Source organism: Bombus impatiens, unplaced genomic scaffold (assembly GCF_000188095.3).
Source record: "Bombus impatiens unplaced genomic scaffold, BIMP_2.2 scf_0452, whole genome shotgun sequence".
NCBI lineage: Eukaryota > Metazoa > Arthropoda > Insecta > Hymenoptera > Apidae > Bombus > Bombus impatiens.
The window spans coordinates 257,365-265,283 of record NT_176871.1 but is presented as its reverse complement, the minus strand read 5'-3'; positions in this window follow the sequence as shown (position 1 = coordinate 265,283).

Here is a 7,919-nt window from a genome sequence, read left to right as displayed (position 1 = left end):
AAAGGGGGCGAGGGGGTGGACAGAGGGGACAGGCCATCTTCTCGCTCGGAAGAAGGTTTTATTGGGCTTTTTATGGGCCGAATAAACGGTCCCGTTACGCGGATTTGCATGGAACTTGTTCTGTGATTCACCGCCAACCCCGTCTTCTTCCTTGTCATACAGTCGAGGAAAAGGGTGGATTATGGTAACACAACGCTTCTTCCATTGTTTGTTGCCAACTTTGTTCGGTGGTTTTAGAGAATCTAGGTATCTTTTTGAGGACGATTGAGAACGTCGGATTCTGTCGTATCGAATTTCTATTATTTTTTACGATAAATAATTGTCATACATTTGACGAGAGGGGCGGTTCGTGGCGACAGAAAATTTCCTTTATTGTTTGTTGCGGAGTTTGGTGATTTTAGAAAATTTAGTTATCTTCTTATAGTCGTCAGACTCTGTGGTATCGACTTTCTATTATCTTTTATAATAAATATATTTATCTTCGTGGATGTGTCATGACATATCATATCAAAGCTGGGAATCATCTTACTGCATGTAATCTTTTAACATCTTATATTATAGCATTCACATCCTAATTAACATCTCCAATGTGGTATCGATACATGTATCGAGGAGGTAGAAGACCTTCGCTGAGCAATATCGATACATCATACCGACATTATTTTCCTTTTAATATTTCTCTACAATACACAGTGTGTTCTAAGCATCTTTTAAGTAAAACGAAGTTAAAGGAGATTTTTCTCAACGTTTCTCATGGAAAGTAGCAATCGCAAAAACTGTCTGCGTTGAATGTATTAATTTACGTCGAAATAAATTTTTCTTATCATTTAATGATACTTTCATGTGACCATAAAAAGTGGATATTATGAAAATGAAATGTAGAACCTGAGAAAAAAAAATGTCTCATTAAAAGATAAGGATATGTAAGAATACTTTTTATAGCCACCCTGTGTCGTAACGTGAAATTTGTTTAGTAATTGAAGTTTCTATATCGATTAATGTCACTAAATTTTGCTAGAACGTCACCAATTTTGAAACCTTCGGTAGATATAAATATATACGTAAACTGATAAAAGCCCCCCTCTAAGAAAAAACGGACAAGATGAAGAAGAAAAATATGGACAAAGTATTAACCAAGAAACAAGACAGAAAAAGATTATCGCCTGCGTAGCTGATGTAATTATGATGAAACGTTGTGGAATGGCGTATTAGATTATCTATGGTTCCGGTTCACAGGCAGCAAGCTGTGCTTCTTAATTGGTTTATTGACGCTTCGACCGCCTTAAATTACCTAATTAATATCAACGCTCACTCAGATTGTTTTTTCTGCTTGAAATTTCGCAATCGTGGGGCGCGAATCAAAACGTACTTGTTTTTCGTTCGAGTTGCGTACAGAAATGGTGTCAATGTCCCTTGATCGACGCCATTTAGGCGATCGAATCTCCAGCACCGTTGATAAATTCTCACGATTCAATTTCCCGATGTTTCTTTTACGAACCTGCAAAAATGGAGTAGCTGCATTAAAAAAAAAAAAAAAATGTTTAAAAAGATTTTATAAGAAGCATAAAACGTATAGACGATAAGATTGAGAGTAGCAAACAGATTGGTAATTGATTGAAGCTGATTGGACTGGTCGGAAGATTATGTATATGGGCTATCGAATGATGGAAGCTTTCTTTTACAATGTCTGGCAGCGCGGAATTTGTATAATAAAGTCTGAAAACGCGTATTACAATAAATGGACCGAGTGATTGAATTTGTTTGCAACGTTTGTTGTTAAGCAGGTATACGCTGGAAGCGCAGTTTTGCAAAATAGTTGCACGAGGAAGATCTCGCACGCCGTTTCACGCGGCGCGTTAAGCCCGGTGCACGCTTGCAATTTTCTGCCATAATGTAATCTGATCGTATACGACGCGGGCCTGGCTGATTTAATATTACATCACGTCGTTTTACGCAAATTCGAACTTCGCGCGAAGATTGGCTAGTTTTGGAGCCACGAGTTAAGCCACGACCACACTTGCGCTATTCGACCATACAGAAATAGAATTATTCAACCAAGTTGCAGTGGTATTTATATTTTTTGATACGAAATATTACGACTAAAGAAATGTAGCTGATGGACTAATAAATTAGAACATGCTATACGCCATTTATTGTATGCGTGGTTTATATTAAAATAGATGTTCGTACCGTGTGAAATGTCTTTTTATTCTCCATATTCGGTTATCGATGATCCCAGTAAAGGAACTTCCATTCTTATTTCAGACAATATACTTAACAAGTGATTCTAACGATACAGTGGAGGTTCTTCTCGAACTTTTTAACTCCTCAAACACTAAAGAATTTAAAATCGCATACGAAATAATTTAAGAAATATGCACTATCTCAATATTCTATAGAAAGATCATTTAAATAATTTAATATTGACGACGTTCTTTTTTGAGATCGGATTGTCGTAGTATGAAGAAGGTTTTCAGCGAAAAGAACGTGCTAATGAATGTGTTGGAGTATGATTTCAAGGTTGCATTACGTATCAACTTTCAAGTGCGAATGAGACTTTAACCCGCAGCGAGGTCGTTACGATTTTTTCGGTCGCGCGTATCGAGAACGTGTAATTTCGAGCGATTCTTCGAAGTTGCGAACATGATGGTGAGCAGTATCGACGTTAAATCGTATGATACTTAACTTCGAAGGTGCTGCAACATCCAGTGAAGTCACGTTCCATACCTAATCACACGTTAACTCAACGTAAAAGACACGAACATCGAACTATGCACCCTATTCCAATTTTATTCCACGACTTATCTGAATCTTACAAAAATTTCTTCCAACATCGAACGTTAAAATGACCGTTAAAATTCGTAGAAGGACGTTGAAGTTTTATTGTTTGCTTCTCGCAATCGATGATTCGTGACCGGAGTCTAAGAGATGATTAAAATCGACGATTCCTTCCATTTCCGAAAAGAGAATCGATTTCGAATATTCTGTAACAAGCTCGTTTCGTACGGTTCACTCCATAGAGCACAAAGAGGCGAAAGAAAGTAAAAGGGCGTCACGTGTCATTTGATTTCAATCCGCTAGCCTATGGGCTACGCAATAATCCCCATTAAACAAATAGACCCGGGGATGCCCCATTGCGTACCACCAAGAGCGCGCGTGTGCGCACACTTCGCGCCTCGTTGCACTCGAAATTAACGCAATTTGAGTAGAGATCGATGAGAGCTGAGATTAATCAATTTTCGAAACGAAAACGCCACTGTGTGTATTAATTATAGATATAAAGGTTTAATTATAAATATTTTAGATTATTTTAGACTATTTTAAAGAGGGAGATTCAGTTTAGAATGGAAGTTTGTCACTTTACTTTCTAATGGATCAGAATCTTTGGACTTAGAACTTGTTCAATTAAATGCTGAACAAGAATTCGCAATTAATAGCAGAGAAGGAGGCAATTAATAGGAATCGAAAATAAATTTAAAACGCACGCCACCTAACTTTGATTAAATTCATTTCAATCTTTACAAATGTAGATCGATTACTATTATATAAGCAATGATTCAACCTGATAATGTTACTTTCTCAGATTAAATTATCCCAGTAGAAGATTCATTGTTTAATTATTAAATACATTATTTTCACATGATCTATTTTTTAAAAGACAAATTAAAAATGAAAAATCTATGCGTTATAAATCCTCTGAAGGAACAAAGTTATAACCAACGCAATGTAGCCAACAAATGAATTCATCTTTTACAGTTAATAGATGAAATGCCGAGTAACCGAGGCAACGCAATTACAATTATTTCACCGATTATGCAAGCAAGCGGGAAAGAAATCACTTCTCCCCTCGCGGACAACGCCATTATCATTTCCATGCGGAAAATTAGTTTCACAGCCGATGAGCCGCGTTATCACCCCCGTTATCACGATCGATAAGGACGGGGAACGCGTGCAAATACGGCTCGTTTGTAAAGTGCACAGCGTGTTACGAGGTCCCCGATGATCGTGAGGGGGTTGGAAAGCTCCAGCCCACCCCGCAATCGGCCCCAGAACGCGACCAGCCCTCCCATAATGCAATTTGAGTTAACTGCCGGGGGATAATCGCCGGCAGCCACCCTATAAACTGTAAGCACACAACGCGTAATGTACTCGGCGCGTTGGGACTCTCTTTTCTTCCACGACGATGTTATTCTTGCCGCCCCTTTGTGCGATACACGGGGGTGAAACATCAAGGGACGCCTTTGTGGACTCTGGACAGACGTGTCCTTTTGATTTTTGACGAATCTTGCGGAATTGTTAGGGTCAAGGTGCAGGTCTGTGGAGGTTGGATGGAATTGGAATTTTCAGATTCGCATCGAAAAGTTGGGGAACTCAAGTTTGACAGATTCGCGATCTTCCGAATTGTTAGATTGGAAACTTTGCAGCTAGAATTTCGATTGGAAATGTATGGAGGCCGGAGATTCCAGTTCGACAGATTTTTATGATTTTACGAAGCTTTTATGATTTCATGAATTTTTAATTTAAAATTTTAATTAATTAATTTTTTAATTGGAAGATACAAATTTTAAGTTTCTTTACGTTAAGAAACGTCACGTTGCGCGAAGTTGAAGCATTTATTACCTGGAATTTTTAAATCTAAATATTCGCAATCGTAAAAGGTTTCAATGCTTGATAGAAAGTTTACAATATCAAGTCTCAAGGTTTTGAGACTCATAGAGCCCAAAGTTCCAAAATTAAATAGATTCGAATTCCAAGCTCAAGAGACATCAAAGAATTCCCAGAATGGAAAGGGAAAAGGAAAACGAGTCAAAATAACTGTTATCTGTAAAATTTTATTCATAACTGATCCCTGCGTAACTAACTTCGTTTACTCGAGATTACCTATCCGATAAACGCTACACAAGCGATAGTCCCTGTTGTAATTACAGTAAATCAAACTAATTAAATTCACAGAAAAACGGCTCACTTCATTATCGAGTAATAAAAACCATTAAAAAAGAGAAATAAAATAAACCATAGAGATGATAAGGATTTTATGAACAGTGGCCACGACAACTTGTGTTTAAAACAAAATGGACGCGTACTACGAGCTTTTTATCGAGTTTACCAACACTTTGACACGACGCTATTCCGCGAACCTCGCTAATTGCCGTAATTGACGCTGTTTTCGCGTATCTCTGTAATTGTCGACGTTTTATAGCGACGTGACCCACGTTTTCGAGATCCGACGGACCGATCTCGTTGGTTAAATCGGTCTACGAAATTAGCAGGGACATCCGTGATTCCAGTTGGAATTTATCGTCGTTACGGAATCTCTATGGAGATTAAACCCCGCGAGATTTATCGTTGCGACGATGGAAATTTTCATGTAAATCAGGTCGACGTTTATTGGGAAATTTTAATGGGACGAGTAATAGTGGGAATTTTGAAATGATGCAGCTCTAATTGAAGAAATTTGAGATTTTTAGCGTATTTGGATCGAGCATTTTCGAGAGAATTTGGAATTTTTGAAATTTTGGCTTTGAAACTTTGAAGCTTGAAGCTCGGGAAGTTGAACATTTTGGAGATTTAAAAAGATTATAGAGAGAATTCTAATAGTAAGAATTTATGAATTTTTGAACTAGTATAAATACGCAACCATTGCGGTTTAATTTTAAGCTTCAGAACTTCGAAAGTAGAAACCTACAAGTTTTGTAGAGTTTTTTGGTTCAAAGTAGATGCTCGATGTTGCAATATTCACATGGTCCAAGATTTGAAGCTTTGCACTCGTGAATACACAAATCTCCCAACGTAAAATTCTCTTAAATTTATGAAACTACAATTCGCCGAGAAGTAAAATTCTGCGTCCTCTAAATTTACAAAGCTAAAATATCGCAGAATAAAACTTCATATTCCCTTTTATATTCTTATTTACGGAGCAAAAGTTTTACAACATGGAATCCACGTGAAAATAACATTTCGACATCCCCCATCCTTTAAGCCTCCTACGAGTGGAAGAAACATAATTACCATTTACCATTGTACCAGAGAACGATATTATCACGAGCGTACAGTGCGTGAAGTATCGCCACGGCACGACCCACATCACGATCCGAAAAATTAACAACGCCATTGATTTTTCTTGTTTTAATTAATGTTTACGGCTCGGCTGTAAAGCGGGTCGGACACGGGCATCGATTTTAATGGGAAGCCGGGTATTGTCGACTTTTATGCGCCAGCATAAATCGCTCGTAGAACCGGAGACCCAGCAATCGCCACGACTCCTTTTAATTCGACCTTTTACGCCGCTTATCGTTTTCAAATCGAGTCCCGCCGCCAGCCCGAGGATAATGGACAGAAATTGAATTACTTTGCCCATATGAATGGCCGCTTTCGTACGTGTGTATGCAACACTGATAAAATAGTGATCGAACTCGGCTCTATAAATGGCTGCCGGTTTACGAGTTATTCGTTTAATGTTTCTTTAAATCACTCGTGGAGTAAAGTATAATTTATAATTAGTATTCTGCGTTCAGAGATTGTGATTGATAGACGAAAATAAAAATTTGGTTGGTTTTAAAGAGATTGTATTAAAAGATTGTTGCTAAAGGTTTTAGTATTGAAGGATATTGGTCTTTTGGATTGTTCCATTTTTTAATAGTCGAAATGAATGGTTTGTGGATAATAATTTGTTGATATTAATTTTATATTAGCCTTCGTGATTATTTTATATGTTCCGATTTTCATTAACTTTGTATTGAGTTTAATGGGATCACGGTATGCAATTATTAAGATATTCTTTTAATTTTATTTTACCAGAGTTATATACTTTATTATGATGGTATATTGATTCTTTACTGATATATATAATATTTATATGTGTATTTATATCTTCAGCAGGAATCTATATTTGATTTAATTACTAGGAAATCCTCCTTATGCATTTCATAAGAAACAAAATGTAAACCTATATTAAATATTGTACATAGATACACCTACATATAATAAGGAACAAGTGGATGAGGGAGCCTTATCAAGATTTTCAAGGATTAATATACTTCTGTGTTGTTGTACGTAGTTGATTTACCACAAAATTCTTCTCATATTTATGCGATCAATAAGAAACAGAATATACGAACGAAACTTGCATTAAATTGCATTAGACTCTCTTGTTCTCTGTCTTCTACTTCGAAGAGGATCTTTCTAAATAAATCATACTCCAAAAGAAAGTATGCTTGCGAGTATATTCGCAAGCATTCGATATAAAAGAAGATAAAAACGATGAAAGATAAAACGACAGAAAATCCATCACAACGGTCATAAACTAGCGAAATCCACGGGAGCGAGTCTCGTGCAGTCTTCTCACTCCATCAGGAGCGTCCCGGAAACCATCGAGGCTTCCTCCATTTTGGCGAACGTTACTCGGACCCGCGAAACCTCTCCGCGTGGCAGTAAACCGCGCTGCACGGAATTGCAACCACAATTTCAACTCGTTCTCCCGCAATCCGGTACTCTCGATCTTCGCTCTTCCTCGGAAACCAACGTACCGACCGAGCCACGGTATCGCGAATTCTAACAAAAAGAATTGCCCTTACCTCTTCGAACTGAACTTAAAGCGAACGAAAATCGAAAAAGACGAAGAAAGACTAAAAAGAGAATGGGAGAAGAAAAAAACGAGAAAATAGCAGGATCGCGCGTGAAAGAGAGCCTGAACGCGGCGGAAATTGCGAAAATCTTCGACAGGGTAGTTTCGTTGGGCGGAGTGGCCGGTTAAACAAACAGTAGTTGCCGAGCAATCACGTAGGAAGCGGAGGATCGTCGGAGAAGGCGGCCGTGTAACATTCTGAAGGGGATATGATGGTTGGTAGAAGAGAGAAGGAAGTGCAGGCTGCGTGGAAGGTGAAAATTGCCGGTTTGCCGTGGCGGGACGCGTCCTCGGG